Genomic DNA, 16,095 nt, shown 5'->3' on the forward strand with positions numbered 1-16,095 from the left:
GCAGAGAATACAGGAACACGACCACTCCTCTGGCTTCTTTAGATGCCTGAATATCTGCTCAACCACCCACTGGTTTAGAAGGTAAAAGTCAAAATGTGTTTCTAGAATTTGTCCAAGTCAATTTTTTCTTTCACTGCTTTTCCCTATTTCATCGGTTTTCTTCCTCTTCTTTTTGCCTTTTTTGTTTCAGGTATATCTACCACTGAGTAAAAGATACTTCACACCTGAATCTCAGGCCAATCCCCACCAAAAAAGAGAAATGGATTATACATAGTGAAAAAAATAAGAAATTTAGAGGTTATATATGTGAGACAGCAGGTTACTGACTATGCCACTTGTTCTTATATCTACTGTCATACTATTTAGATCGTATAAATATACAAAAGATAATGAAACACCTTTCTAAAAAAATTGACCATTCTTAAAAATGTATAAGCAAGGCAATTTAAAAGAGACTGCAAATAATCCCAAAAGATACATATCTTCCCCAATAATCAGAATCATCTCATGGGATATTAGCAACAGAATATAATTTCCTCACTCCTGGTTTCCATGAAGAGGCACATTCTCACATTCCTTGCACCTCTCTGTTATTTTCCTTTCCCCAGGGGAGTGGAAGTGAGTTACTTGCACAGCAAACTCGTGAAGGGTTACCTCCTTTGCTTAGCTGAGCTCCAACCTCCTTCGTCACCATTTCCATCTTCTCCCTGCTCTGCCCACGGGGAGGGAGGTAAAGGTTGGTAGAAGACCAGTGCTGCTGTGACTGGTGAGTCAATCTTCTTATTCTGGGGATTGCATAACATAAAAGTAGTGCATTTGGATCCCACGTTAATCCATCACCTTCTAAACTGGCCTATATCAATTGTATAGATGTTAGTTTTGACTTGTCTTTATATTTACCTATTTGTTTATTAGAAAAGATGGACGCAGTTTATTGTCTTGTAGATCCTAACATATTAGTCATAATTTACATGCATGCTCCATTAACAATCAATACATAGACAGTTAAATATAATTATCACTGAGAGCTTGGATTTACAAAATTGAGCTTACTCAATCAGGATCTTAAAAACAGTTAAATAGAAATAAAAATCTCTTTAAATTGAAATATGGGTGTTGATCACCCTTTAAGACTTTAATACTTCATGTTCCCTTATATTTCCTCATCGGAGGGTTCCCAGAGCACTTAAGTTTGAATTAAATATTTTCTTTCCCAGTTCCTCTATTACATATTATACCGCTAGTGTAGTGCTTGCCAAAATCCACTTTGTCATACAAGCATTTGTGTATTGTTTTCACTGGAAACCAGGGGCCATGGGTTATTGTAATTATATGCTTCCAGTTTCCAGATACATACCCTGCATACAGTTGTACCCAATAAACATTGATAGAAATCAATTAAATCACAGTTTCCTTGGAAGCTAAGAAAGAACAAACAGCTGGATAATAAAATCACATTTATTCCACTTTATGAAATCGTTTTAGTTAGATTAGATGACTTTGCATTTTTTTTAACTCTGTGATGACTTATATCTCTATGACGTTTTATGGAAATTTAATTTCTAGAAATTAAAATTCACCTGATGAATATTATTTAATGGAGCCAGCAGTGAATCATATCTTCTATAGCTCAATAATAAAGACAACTCAATTTTTGAAAAAAAGAAAGGACTTGAACCAATGCCTCAGAAAAAATATATGCAATTACAAAAAAAAAAAAAACATGAAAAATTGTTTGGCATTATTGGTCATCAGGGGAATTAAAATAATATCATTACTTTAATTTTCATACTATCCGATATGATTTGACTGTGTCCCCATCCAAATCTCAGTTTGAGTTGTAGCTCCCAGAATTCCCACATGTTGTGGGAGGGACCCAGAGGGAAGTAATTCAATCATGGGGGCCGACATTTCCCATGCTATTCTTGTGATAGTGAATAAATCTTATGAGATCTGGCGGGTTTATCATGGGTTTCCGCTTTTGCTTCTCACTCATGGTGGGTTTATCATGGGTTTCTGCTTTTGCCTCTCACTCATTTTTTCTCTTGCTGTTGTCATGTAAGAAGTGCCTTTCACCTCCCACCATGATTATGAGGTCTCCCCAGCCATGTGGAACTATAAGTCCAATTAAACCTCTTTTTCTTCCCAGTCTCAGATATATCTTTATAAGCAGTGTGAAAACGAATTAATACACTATCTATAGCATGAGATAACTATTTCATGACCACAAGAATGGGTAAAGTAAAACATTTGTAATATCAAATGTTGGTGAGAACATGGAATAATCATTACTTTTATTCGTTTTTGGTGGGACCATAAAATGGTGTAATTACTTTGGAGAATAGTTGTACAGATGCCTTACTGATAGAAATACATCTACTGCATGATCCAAACATGGATGGTTTGCCTGACAGCACCCCCAGAGGACTCAGACAACAGTCAGTAACAACTACTGCACAAGTGAATAAGTACCCCATCCAGAGGATTCCAGTACTCACTCATTAAAAGCCACCAATTTTTGAGTCTTCCCAGAAGAGACCCTAGACATCATTGAGCAAGAGAAAGTCATTTCTGTATCCTTATTGTGCTTTGTTTGAATCTCTGTTCCACAAATTTGTGAAAATCATAAAGCAGTTGGTTTAAGCCAGTACAACAACTAGACCAGTAAACTTGGGGTCATTGTTATGTAGTAATCATAAGTGGAACAGAAATTTGGGAGCTGGAAGTAGGAAGCTAACATGACAAAAGCATGGCATTGGCTTTGAGACTGGGTTAGATGAGAGCCAGAAGAGCCTTGGGAAGACTGTCAGTGAAGGCCGGATGATATCAAGGGAGACAATTATGCAAGCTGGAAGGATAGGGAGATAAGTGTTATTGGAAGATGGGGTAAAGAAGATTTTTTTTTGTAAAGTGTTGCAAAGTTTAGCAAAATTGTTCCATGTGACAACATAAAAATAGAAAATATATACCCGAGAAACCTGATGATCTAGACAAGGAGATCTCCAATAAAAGTGTTAAAGGTGCCTCCTGACCTCTTTGAGCCACCTGTAATACAATGAGAGAGGAAAGAGTTTTTGAGTAAAATTTGGGGGAATAGTGTACGGGATAGTTTCAGCAGCAAACTATTCTCAAAGAAAGAGCCTTAACCCAAAAATCTTATCCAAGGTGGATAGCCTATACTTGCAGATGATTCCAGTTTCTTAGTCTTTCCTTCTGAGGCCTCAGACATATTGGAACAGAAAACGAAAAACAAAACACAAAACAAAACAAAACAAAAAACCTATCCCTGTTGCACCCTGTCTAGAGTCCTGACCCAGAGAATTGGTGAACATGATAAAATGATTGCTTGATACCCCTGAGTTTTGGAGTGATTTATTATGCAGCAATGGTAGCAAGAACAATAAGAAAAACAAAAATGGCCCCTTTTATCTAAGTTGTCAAATTTTCTGGAATCTGAAAGGAATATAGCAGAAGTGAAGCTGAGTGACTTTGAGTTTACTTCAGAAAGTGATACAGCTTCTTTCTTGTGGGTAGATCGGTTATCTTTGGAGGCCAGAGCTTCCATGTATGAAATGCAATTACTCTGAAGCTGCCATGCTGTGAGGAAGCCCAGGGCACATGGAGATGTCACATGTGGGTTCCCAGTTCTCAGGGGCCAGCGAGCAGCCAGGCTCACCTTCCAAACACATGAGTGACAATACTTGCAGAAGATTCCCAGCTCCAGCTTTAAATTTGCCCTCAGGTTTTTAGTCTTTCCTGCTGAGGCCCCAGGCATCTTGGGACAGAAAAAAACTATCACTGTTGTGCCCTTTCTGGAGTCCTGACCCAGAGAACTGTTGAACGTGATAAAATACGGGTGTTTTGAGGTGGTTTGTTATGCAGCAATGGTAGCAAGAACAGTATGGAAGACAAAAAATGGTCCCTTTTATCTAAGTTGTCAAATGTGCTGACCTAAATTTGCTCACAGTCTTTACTTATTATCCTTTTAATATCTGTAGGATCTGTGGTACAGATCCTATTATATTATGTTACAGGAAAGCTTTTTCTTTCCTGATATTGGCGATTTTTGTTTCCTCTCTTTTTTACTTAAGTCTACCTAGAAGCTTGTGAATTTTGCTTATCTTTTCAAGGAGTCAGCTTTCAGCTTTTTAATTTTTTTCCATTGTCTGTATGTTCTCTACTGTCTTGATTTCTGCCCATTATTATTTCCTCCTACCTACTTACTTTATTTTTGCTTTTTTTTTTCTAGCTTTGTGAAGTGGAACCTTAAGTCATTGAATTTAGATCTGTCTTCTTTTCCAATATAAGTATGTAAAATTCTGTTTCCATCCCAGAACTGCTTTGTGTGTATCCCACAAATTTTGACATAGATTTGAATTATCTATTTGTAGTCAATTTCTGCTTCAATGTGTTTATTTTAAGACTAGCTGAGTGCAGTAGTGAGAAGCAGGGAAAAAGTAGAACAAGGAGTTTAATATATAACTGACTATGAACAATCAATTGAGATAACTCACTATCTTTGAGCCTAACTGCAATGCATTTTTATTTTTACTTTATCAGACACTATATTTCAGAGAAGAGGAGAGCCATGTTAGCAAAACATGGTCTTTTCAGACAATATTGCCTAAAAATCTTGCTGTATAATTTTCACTTAAATGAATGGTCACTTCACCTCCATGTTAAATAAAGTGGGGAAATTTAAAAATTTCAGATTTTAGTAAAAGTCATTGAAAATAATGATGAAAGCATTAGGATATTTTATCTAATTACATCATCATGTCTATATTTAAAAGCAAATAAAAAACAGACATACAAGCATTAGTGAAGACAAATGACAGGAAAGAACAGCTGGTGCTACAGTGCACTTATAACATACGGCACGTAATTCTCTTATGAATTTTTCACTGATGCTTGTTGATATTTTGAGAATATTTTTTAAAATAAAAGATGTTTGAGAAAATTTGTAAATCAAGAGAAACAAATTGATTTATTAGGATAGGATTTTGTGGATTAAGTGGACTATGAGGTTTTACAGCCTTCAAGGAGTTTAATACACATTTTACAGGGCTAAGACCCTACAATAGAGAGGAAACTGTCAGTGTTGCATGTGTAATTCTGAAGGAACAACATTAAGGATTTTTAACTTTTTCCTAAGGATAATTGGAAGCCAATAAGGATTTTAGGCAGAGTGGAGACATCATAATATATTGGGTAGAGAACGACATAGAAGAGGTGTGGACGGAGTGAACAAAACAGAAATCAAACATAGATCAATTATAATGGTCCACGTGAGCAATAACGTTGGCTTGGACACATATGGTAAAAAGGGGTCTGGGTCAAAGTAGATAAAAATAATTTGATAAACAATAGCATTTGGTGATTGATTAGGGGTATATTGTATTAGAGAGGGAAGTGTAAAGGAAAGTGTAGAGAAAAATTTTCAGACACATGAAATTGGATAAGAGGTGGTGCCATTTACCAAAATAAGAGATCACAACAAAAACAAGAAGTTTGAATGCTAGGAGTGAAGATCATGAACTCATCTTTGGGGAAATGAAGTATAAGAGGCCTGTGAGGCATGCAGATGCAGGGATGCAATAGAAAAGTCTGGTATAATCTGAACTATCATCTTTTATTTCTTCTTGATCTTTAATCTTCTACTCATCACGCTAGTTTATATCCCACATTGGTTCATGTTTGCATTGTTCTTTGCTTTAATATATCAAAAGCCTGAATATATTCAGTGTATATTTTAATGAAAAGCAAAATAGTCAGCCAGGTAATAGTGACATAGTAACTATATGCCAGAATTCTGAGTCAGCAATGATCCCATTAACTTTATTAGTATCTGTAGATGAACTATAACAGAACAGCTGAAAAATTATGCCCATTAGTCTTTTAGCCAAGCCTAACAAGGGGAAGAATATTCAGGAAAAAAGGCTGGGATGGGATACTGGCTTCAGGATTATGACAGCTTGAGGGTGGCAGATTGAGATGTTCCTCTCCTTACCAAGGATAACACCTGAATATATTCCCTTGTGTCAAACATTTCTATTCATTGTAACCAACAGCTTCTCTTCTCCTCCCTGTGTTCCTTCTTTGTCCCAAATCCTCCTGATGACTTATTTTCTCCTGCAGAGGAAAGGCCAATTTCTTACTCTGACGTGAGGACCCCAGAGTCTATCCCTTTACTGCCAGTCCACTGTCATGTTCCACCGCTTCTACTTTAATTCAGTTCCATAGTCTTCCTCGACGGTCCTCAAATCAGTCCAAACCTTGATGGTACTCAAATTTTGCCTGTTTCAGGGCTTTGCACTTGCTATTTCGTCTGCCCAGAACACTCATCCCCTACTGCATGGCTCAGTTGTACCCCTACATGTGCTTCACATGTCCACTCAAATATCTCTTATAAGGGAGGATTTCCCTGATTACCTATATGAATGAGTGCCTCTCCTCATGACTCTGTCCTCTGTCTGCTTATTTATCCCTACCATCACTTAGTGCCAGATCATGTAAATTTACTCATTTATTTTCCCCTATCCCAGTCCACCCCAATCTAGAAAGTAACCTCCATTAAGGAAAGGACTTACTTTGTTCATTATTGTATTTTCAGCACCCATAAAATTATATAACACATAGTAGGTGCTCGATATATATTTGTTGAATGAGTGAGTGGATGAGTGGGTTACTGGAAACTGCAGGGCACAGGCGGCAGGTAACCTGCGGACCACTGCCTGCTCATTCTGATTATTAGAATGTTCTGTGTGTATTTGTTTTAATCACTGTCATATAGAAGCCTAATCTTTCAATCATTCATTTTTTAATTTAGCTTTAGGTTTTTGGGTCCTGATCTTCATTGATCTTTTATTTATGTTAGTGTAAATAAAGTGTGTCTCTGTTCTGAAACAACACCTTTTATTCCTCCAATAGCCCACTGATTCTCCCTATTTGTACCCGCAAAATACTCATGTTCCATTACTGTGTGTACTGTAGCCCATAAATCAAAGTCCAGCAATTCATTTAAAGAAAACTGTCAAAAAATCTTTCAGTCGGTTTGTGTAATTTTACTAAAATACCAGCAGATGTTGCTATTGCAACATCTTGATTCTTAGTCTTTACCTGCCCTGAGAGGCACAATAACACTGTTACAGAGAGATACCAAGATTTTCTAGAAATGATCCTGCTTTCTGGGTTTTAGCTACTTCAGTGCTAAAGAAAGGGACCATCCTTAGTTCTGTTTCTTGTTCACAGTGACAATTGTTTAAGGTGTAGGTCTAGCAAAATATATATGCCCCAGGTCAAATATCTCATTTTCTCAGATACTGTGGAATTGACTACTCAAGGCCCATCATTCTTGAGCTTAAGGAAATACCAATTCAGCTTTGGACTAATTCACTAGGTAGGGTCATCACCTTTAAATTATTTCTGCTTATGTGGCCACTAGGGCTGCTTCTACTTTAAAAACTATTTTCCTCTGTTGAAACTTTTCTGGGCAAAACTATACAATAATAATAACTAAAAGTAGTACAGCGTTTTATACTGTGCACAATTTCTTCAAGCATATTTTTTCATACACATCTTCATAACAACCCTGAGGGTTAATAACTATAAATAACTTCAAAATAGAAAATCCATAAATTAGTCAGAAAGTTCTGTCACTGTAGGCAACAACATATAGAATTACACATAAAGATACTTGTAAATTTTGAAATCAAACGTAGAGATCATGTGGAGCCCAGGAAAATGCACGGTCTCTGAAAACAGACAAACTGAAATTTTTATCCTGACTTCATGGCTTTGTAACTCTTTGACTTTTGGCAATATACTTTGGCTTCTCTGACTCTCAACTTCCTTAGTTTTAAAATGTCAAGGAAATCCACTTTTCAGAGTTGTTGCAAATGTTAATAACTCAAGGAGCTGTTACTATAGTAGTTTGTGTCTTTCTTCACATATGTATGTCATACAGGGTACTGTGTATTAACCCAAGAGCCCCAAACTCGTATTTCAACAACCTGTTTGAGAAGTCAGTGTGCTTGAAACTTTTTGCTTGGGATCAGATAGGTCTAATTTGGATAGGCTTAGAAGAGAGGACTTACTGTGAATTAATTTAATTTAATTTAATTTAATTTTTAAAGACAGAGTCTTACTATGTTGCCAAGGCTGGAGTGCAGTGCGACCAAGGCTGGTGCGACCTTGACTCACCGTAGCCTCCGCCTCTCAGGTTCAAACAATTCTCATGTGCCAGCCTCCCGAGTAGCTGGGATTACAGGCGTGTACCTCTATACCTGGCTAATTTTTGTATTTTTAGTAGAGATGGAGTTTTGCCATGTTGGCCAGGCTGGTCTCAAATTCCTGACCTCAAGTGATCCACCTGCCTTGGCCTCCCTAAGTGTTAGGATTACAGGTGTGAGCCACCATGCCCAGCCGAATTATGGTTAATTTATACAGAAGGATCTTGCCTAGAGAAAAAGAGAGATGTCGATGATTAAGAATGGCTTGCTAGTTAGCAGCAGCTGTACAATGTGACAATGGCAATACTTAAATTATTCTGGCCAGTCTGGCAAACTCAGTGGCTTAGATTGGCCAAGTACTCAAACAACGAGCAAAATAATTCAGGCATCACAAAAAGATATCATAAAATTCATACACTTCATTCACAGGAATGCCCATGGCATTTTACATGTGATCAAGTGTTGAGTGATGTAGTTTAGAAACTCAAAAAACATGAAAGGCCATCAATAATGAGAGGACAAATGAAAGCTTCTAAAGACAGATACCTTTTTGCAACAAATAGTAAGTGCTTTCAGCCTAAGTGTGATGGGGAAGACAAATAAAATCTAAAAACTGGTGGTAAGAAATCTTAGACTGGACAACATAGCAAGACCCAGCCTCTACAAAAAATTTAAAACCTTAGCTGGGCATGGTGGTGTATGCCTGTGGTCCCTGCTACTTGGGATGCTGAGATGGAAGGATCTCTTGAGCCCAGGAGGTCTAGGATGTTGTTAGCCATGATTGTGTCATTGCACTTTAGCCTGGGCAAAAGAGCAAGACCTTGTCTCCAAAAAGCAAAATAACAAAAAAGGAAACCTCAATATCCAATATTCCATGACTAAGTCCTACCTGTTGGATTAGCCCTGGGAGCCTCAGTGTATAAAATTACAATACAATCATCTATGTTCAGAATGGTGACCCCTCAGCTTGAATGGTGTATAATCAATTTTGGAAATATTACCATTTTTAAAATGCTTAGGGTTGTAAGTGGTCAGCTTCATTTTTTTGATGATTCAGCTTAGTGAAATACTTCATTTTTCTCATGATACTGAATTTTTAATGTTTTCTGAACTATAGAAATAATACTTTTAGGAAAAGACCATAGATTCTTAAATAACATATTTAAACATTCTGATTCATTCATCCATTCATTTTTATATTAACCAACTGCTTATTGAGTTTATTCCATGTGGGACACTGTTCAGAATGCATTGAAGAGTCTGATCTTTCTCTGTTTTTAATAACCTTCCTCCTTGTGAGAAAAGAAAGCAAGCATATCAGTGCAGTTACAATTTATGCAAGATTCTGCAGCATTTTTTAATGCTTTGGGACAACTACTCAGAGAAAGCTGAAAGAGCACAAATTATCAAACAAATCCTATTATTCTTTTCCTCCTCCTTTATAACTGATGCAACAAATGAGAAAATGTAAATGTAGCACATTGCAAATCAGTGGCTTATAAGAAATACACAAGTAAATGAGATACTCAATGAACAAAAATGTAAATATGTTTTTTTCCAAGAGGATGCGATCAAAGGTAGATGATAAATCACTTCTTAATAAAAGTGTATAAGAAGTTAATTCTTTTTACTTGATCCAAATGTACCATTTCAAATATTTGTAATGCTGCTCTGGAAATGCATCCTTACAATATCTAAGTCTAAGTTTATTCAATTGAAACCAAGAGCAGGTCTATTGATATGATATGCTTTGGCTGTGTCACCACTCAAATCTCATCTTGAATTGTAATCCCCATAATCTCCACACGTCTAGGGAAAGACCTGGTGGGAGGTGATTGGATCATGGGAGCAGTTTCCCCCATGCTGTTCTCATGATAGTGAGTGAATTCTCACAAGATCTGATGGTTTTATAAGGGGATCTTCCCCTTCGCTACTCACTCTTCTCTCTCCTGCCGCCATGTGAAAAAGTGCTCGCTTGCCTTTCATCTTCTGCCATGATTGTAAGTTTCCTGAGGCCTCCTCTAGCCATGTGGAAGAGGTCAATTAACCTCTTTCCTTTATAAATTACCCATTCTTGGGTATTTCTTTATAGCAGTGTGAAAATAGACTAATACATGAGATAACATATGAAAATATAAATCCAAACCCCGCTTGGCAGTTTCTTTTCTATACTTAATGAGGACTCCAAAATTTACAGAAAGTTCTTAAACAGAGTCAAATATGCTGGCTTGTCAATACCTAGAAATACATTCTACAGTGCAGGTCCTGCTCCTTTGTTGATTTTCACTTTCCTCAAAATGCTTTTGTAGTTGGAGTTGTGTTCTCTTGAAATATATTTTTTAATGGTAAACAACTAAAGAGGGAATTGTATCATTGAGTCAGTGAGCATTTTATGAACATAGAATCTACATCACCAGGAGACAATCAGATGTGTTAAAAGAAAAAAAAAACCTATGGAAATGTTAAAACACTCAGTCAGTGCTTTCATCAGAAAAGTTCTGAATCCAAAAATTGGCCACACTCTATGAGTACTTGTACATAATTCAAATAACAATGATTTTGTCTTGAGATGTGTGTGAGATGCTGATAGCAATTACATTCAGACTCCAATTTAATACTATGCAGGCAATTTATTGATTACATGTCAGATCCTCAGTTGTTTTGCATATAATTTCCATTAATGGCCTCAATGATCTTCTGAGGTATTACAGTCATCTTTTTATAAATGATCAAACTATCATTCAAATGATTTTGAATGACTTTTCCAAAGCCACCCAGTGGGTAAATGACAAAAGTAGGATTTAAACTCTTTTGTATGGTTTCCTTTATTCTTTTCTTTCCTTTATAGATAGGGTCTTTCTCTGTTGCCCAAGCTGGAGTGCAGTGGCACAATCTAGCTCACTGCATCCTCAAACTCCTAGATTCAAACTATTTCCCCTAACTCAGCCTCCCAAGTAGCTGGGACCACAGGTGTGAGACACCTGGCCCAGCTAGTTTTATTTTATTATTTTTTGTAGTGATGGGGTTTTGCCACTTGCCCAGGCTAGTTTCGAACTCCTGGGTTCAAGCAATTTGCCCACTGTGACCACCCAAAGTGCTGGGATTATAGGTGTGAGCCATCAGTTCTGGCCTCTTTGGTATGATCCACAACTACTATCTAATTTTTTTTTTTTTTTTTTAGACGAACTCTTGCTCTTGTCACCCAGGCTAGAGTGCAATGGCACAATCTTGGCTCACTACCACCTCTGCCTCCCCAGTTCAAGTAATTCTTTTGCCTCAGCCTCCTGAATAGCTGGGATTACAGGTGCCTACCACGATGCCTGGCTAATTTTTGTATTTTTAGTAGAAATGGGGTTTCACCATGTTGGCCAGGCTGGTCTCGAACTCCTGACCTCAGGCAATCTGGCCACCTCAGCCTCCCAAAGTGTTGGGATTAGAGACATGAGTCACCATGCCAACCCTATGTAAATTTTTATAATATTGAATTGCTTCCAAGTTGAACGTGAATATGACAAAGCTCCACTATCTTTAAGTATGCCCTCCTGTGCCCAGCATCAGCTCTAGGAAAAAACTAGTTAGATTAGCTTACCATTCGACATTTCTTCCTAACGTACCTTCCTTCCATCCTGCTGCCTACCGCCGTGTCCACACAACTGAGGTTCCCATCTAGTTGCCCACCAGCTTATCACTACTCCCTTCTTCTTTTCATCCATTGTATATTTCACTTAATGCAAGCCTCCTCTCCACATCCAAATTTGGGGTACTGTGCCATTTCAGACAGGGAGAAATGTTTGCACCAAAGGGCTGTTTCCCTGTGAGGCAGGTAAACCTGTTGAGCATTATACCTATCATTTCATATGTATTTAAACATTAAAATTAATCATCTGTGAGTAATTCAGATTCCTTTTAATAAGGAAATAAAATTTCTGGTAATTAGTTGCCCCAGCTGTGAAAAACACATCACAATATTTGTTTTAAACTTTCTTGTGTCATCATTTCAGAATTCTATCATTTGGTTTAAATTGTGTTTTGAGCCCATGTGCAATATATTGATATTGCCTAAATTTTTATTATTATCTACACTTTAAAAATGGCCCCCAAAACTTGCAAACTTTTCTTATGAGAGTCATACTGAGAGGAAAAGACTCAACATTTTATGCCTATCTTATATCCTAGATATATAAATCATATCTGTTTTCCCTTGTAAAATATATACTCCATGAGGACAGAAATGCTTATGTTTCATCCATGGCAATAAAGTCCAATCCTAAAACAATGCCTGATACCCAAGTTTTCAACAAATATTTGTGAATAAATGAATGTCCCTTGCATCATTTGGCTGTTTCCTAATAAAGCATGGTTTGTTAGTATCTTGCCGTAATGGCTTTCATCCTGTGGTAGTACATGAACTTGTCAATCATCTTTTTAAAATGTGGTTACCTTGGTAAAAATGCTAAAGTACACAGAACTGGTTCAAACTTGATGTTAGTTTACCCACGACATCTCTACACTAAGAGTTTGTGTTCTGTTTTCATTTAAAATTCTTTTCAACTATTGGCTGGAATTTGGCCACAAGATGGAGTGGGAGCACAAAACAGATAGAGTTATTTAAATAGATTTGGCCATCATTGTTGCAATGAAGTGGCCTGCATGATTATTTTAGCCTTAAAAGCTTGGGGGCATTTTAACTATTTATATTAGTTATCTACTTTAATTTGGTGATCTTTATTTGGTGATCTTCATCCACTGAGAGAAAGAGATGACAATCAAAACTACAAATCCTCTGACCCCAAGAAAAAAACACTTTATATTTACCTTTTGACTTTCTTTACTTACGCCTTCATTTTAAAGGATATCTTTTATAGTTTATCACTTATCATTTTGGTCATGTGTTTAATAACTGGTTAAGACTCTTAGGGACACTTGAATCATGAGTCTGGAGATATCAGTAGGGTATATGATCATTTATGTGAAAATCCTACTCCATTTCATCTTATCTCTAATCCCCAATGCTATAGAGCCATCAACTGTCCGTCTCAAAGTCCCAATAGAACATAAATTGTTCCTGTGGTAATTAAATGAGGACAAAACTCAATATAATGAACACCCATGCAAAAGATAAAATTTACAATTTGGACAGGCCTAAAAGAGCCTCCAACTCTTCAACACGCTCAACAGAAATTACTCTGATGTCTTTACTACACTTCAATCAAACCATCGATGGATTTTGTTTACGTCTGTGGTGTTTTCATTTTGGCACCTAAACTGTTTGTATCTAATAAAATGAATATAGTCTACAATTCAGATAAACTTAGCCATCTTCAATTACTAGTTATTTGCTGAAAGTGTGTAAATCCATATTTTTAGGCCAACTCTTTTTATTTTAAAAGTCTTTATTTTGTCCAGGCATGGTGGCTCATGCCTGTAATCCCAGCACTTTAGGAGGCTGAGGCAGGCGGATCATTTGAGGTCGGAAGTTTGAGACCAGTCTGGCCAACATGGTGAAACCCCATCTCTACTAAAACACAAAAATTAGCTAGGCATGGTGGCACATGCCTGTAATCCCAGCTACTCAGGAGGCTGAGGCAGGAGAATCACTTGAACCTGGGAGGTGGAGGTTGCAGTGAGCCGAGATCGCACCAATGCACTCCAGTCTGGCTGACACAGCCAGACTCCATCTCAAAAAAAAAAAAAAAAAAAAATTCTGTATTTTAAAATGAGGAAAATTTCTTAGGTGTAAACAGATTACCACAATTTTTGATTTGCCCAATAAAATAAATAATTAATATTCATTGTTATATAAACACTGTCACTATAACTTAGCTTCAGCAAAAAATAATGTGTGATCTTAAAAATAAAAAAGAATTATTTCACCGTGCTGTTCTAATCTTCACTCTAAAATAAGCTTATAAAATAAGCGAAATAAAAAGACTTAAATGTGGTTTAAATTTTTGGAAAAGTCCTACATTTGGATTTGTTAAAAAATTTACCTTTTTATGCAGTCTTATACCTCCAAATGCTAACTTTTTCTTTGAGACATATGAAAATTCAAAGCTCAAATAAAATGAAGTAAAAATGAAATAGCTTTTCTTCAATATGAAAAAGAGTAGTTGTAGTTCTCTAAAGTCTATTTTCAAATAAGTAATAAGGTTATGAAATTTGAGCTAGTACAATTATGTTCAATTATGCTTTCTTTCTTTCCTTCCAAACTTCAGTTACATTTTAAACAAATTTGTTTCTTTTTTAATGTTCTAAAATTTTGTACATATTTTTACAATCATTGCTAACTTATCCCTCCAGAAGGCAGTATGATCATGTCAGTGGACATGAACAAAGCAGGACTTTCCAGAAAATAGAACAGATAAAATCAAATGCTATTAAACAACAACAAAGTAATGGCTGAACCTATTTCTAATTTTCTTTCCTTTCCTTTCACTCTCAAAGGAAAAACCACAACATAAGATCTCAAAAGGGGAGCACAGAGAAGTGAAAACAGGCATTTTGTTAGGATAGTATGGAAAGGAAGCTAAAAGATGGGAGAAAAAGCTTTAAAGGGAATGAATTTTCTCCAAAAAATGTTAGATGTCATTTTCTTCTGGAAGCCTTTCCTAACTAATCCTCAAGCTCTGAGGCAATGTTCTTCTTAGGCACTACTGGAACCTCCTGTAATTCTTATGCTATACTATTTCTCACACCGAGTTGTTATTATTGTTTACTTATCTATATCACACACTACACAGTAAGATCCACGAGAGCCTCTATCAGCTTTATATGTCCCAGGCCCGTTAAAGTATTTGTCACATAGTGGCTTCTCAATAAATATTTTATGAAAGGAGGAAAGATTTTACTAGTACATAGATTTATTTACACACACACACACACACACACACATTATTGGGCAATTATAATATAAGGTGTCTGGACAGCATTTCTGGTATCAACAGCTAAAATTTCTGGATAAAAAAACTTTAAAAATGTTTTCAACTGCATGACTGAGTTGGCATAAAAGTAAGAATAATTCCAGAAGTTCAGATAGAATGAGGGCACCCAAATCCAGAGAGAAAAGGATTGACTGGAACTGCTATTCTCCTCCTAGCACCTGCTGATACCTGGCAGTGCACAGACTGGACTCAAACACACTTTGCCCAAGAAGGAGAAAAGACAAAATCTTGTAGTAACTTGAGAGTTCAGATCAGAGACTCTTGTATAAAGTCAATATACCTCCAATGGAAACCACACAACATAAAACACAAAAACGGGAAAATACAAAAGAATACAGTGAATTGACTTATTTGTTATATATTAAGTATCTGTGGAGGAGAAATAGAAAATACATGTCTCTATGGTGAAAGTCATTATGGGTCATTAGTTTAATGTTGATCCTAGATGACTTGCAAAAACCAATGCAAATCTTTTCTGGGAGAGGGCATCTTAAACCCAAGTATATAAAAAAATGAAATAAGGCTGGGTGCGGTGGGCATAGGCCTGTAGTCCTAGTTATTTGGGAGGCTGAGGTGGGAACATCACTTGAGTCTAGGAGTTCAAGGCTGCAATGACCTATGATTGCACCACTGCACTCCACTCTGGGCAAGAAAATGGGACCTTGCCTCTAAAATGAATAATTAATTAATGAAATGAAAGAATCATGTTCCAAAGAACCCGATCTAATAATTTTTAATAATGAATTTCACTTAAACTGCAGTTATTTAAATTTAGATCCAAATCACCAAGTATGGAACATAAAAGTAGTAATTTTTTAATCTTTAAAGAAATCAAAGCAGATACTAAAATTATAATACATAAATAAAAGACTTTTAAAAATAACTAGGAAGGTTTAACAATAAAGTAATCTGAAAGGGAAAAA

The 16,095-nt window shown here is 36.5% G+C and overlaps 1 long non-coding RNA gene across 1 annotated transcript in view; it reads right to left on the bottom strand.

The window, feature by feature from the left end:
• Window positions 1–16,095, bottom strand: part of LOC144330841 (uncharacterized) — a 264,236-nt gene that overhangs the window by 138,196 nt on the left and 109,945 nt on the right. Inside the window, exon 2 of the long non-coding RNA XR_013397404.1 lies at window positions 2,979–3,045. This is a non-coding gene — a long non-coding RNA (uncharacterized LOC144330841). The remainder of the gene's footprint in view (window positions 1–2,978; window positions 3,046–16,095) is intronic.

This window comes from Macaca mulatta, chromosome 8 (assembly GCF_049350105.2).
Source record: "Macaca mulatta isolate MMU2019108-1 chromosome 8, T2T-MMU8v2.0, whole genome shotgun sequence".
NCBI classification, from domain to species: Eukaryota; Metazoa; Chordata; class Mammalia; order Primates; family Cercopithecidae; genus Macaca; species Macaca mulatta.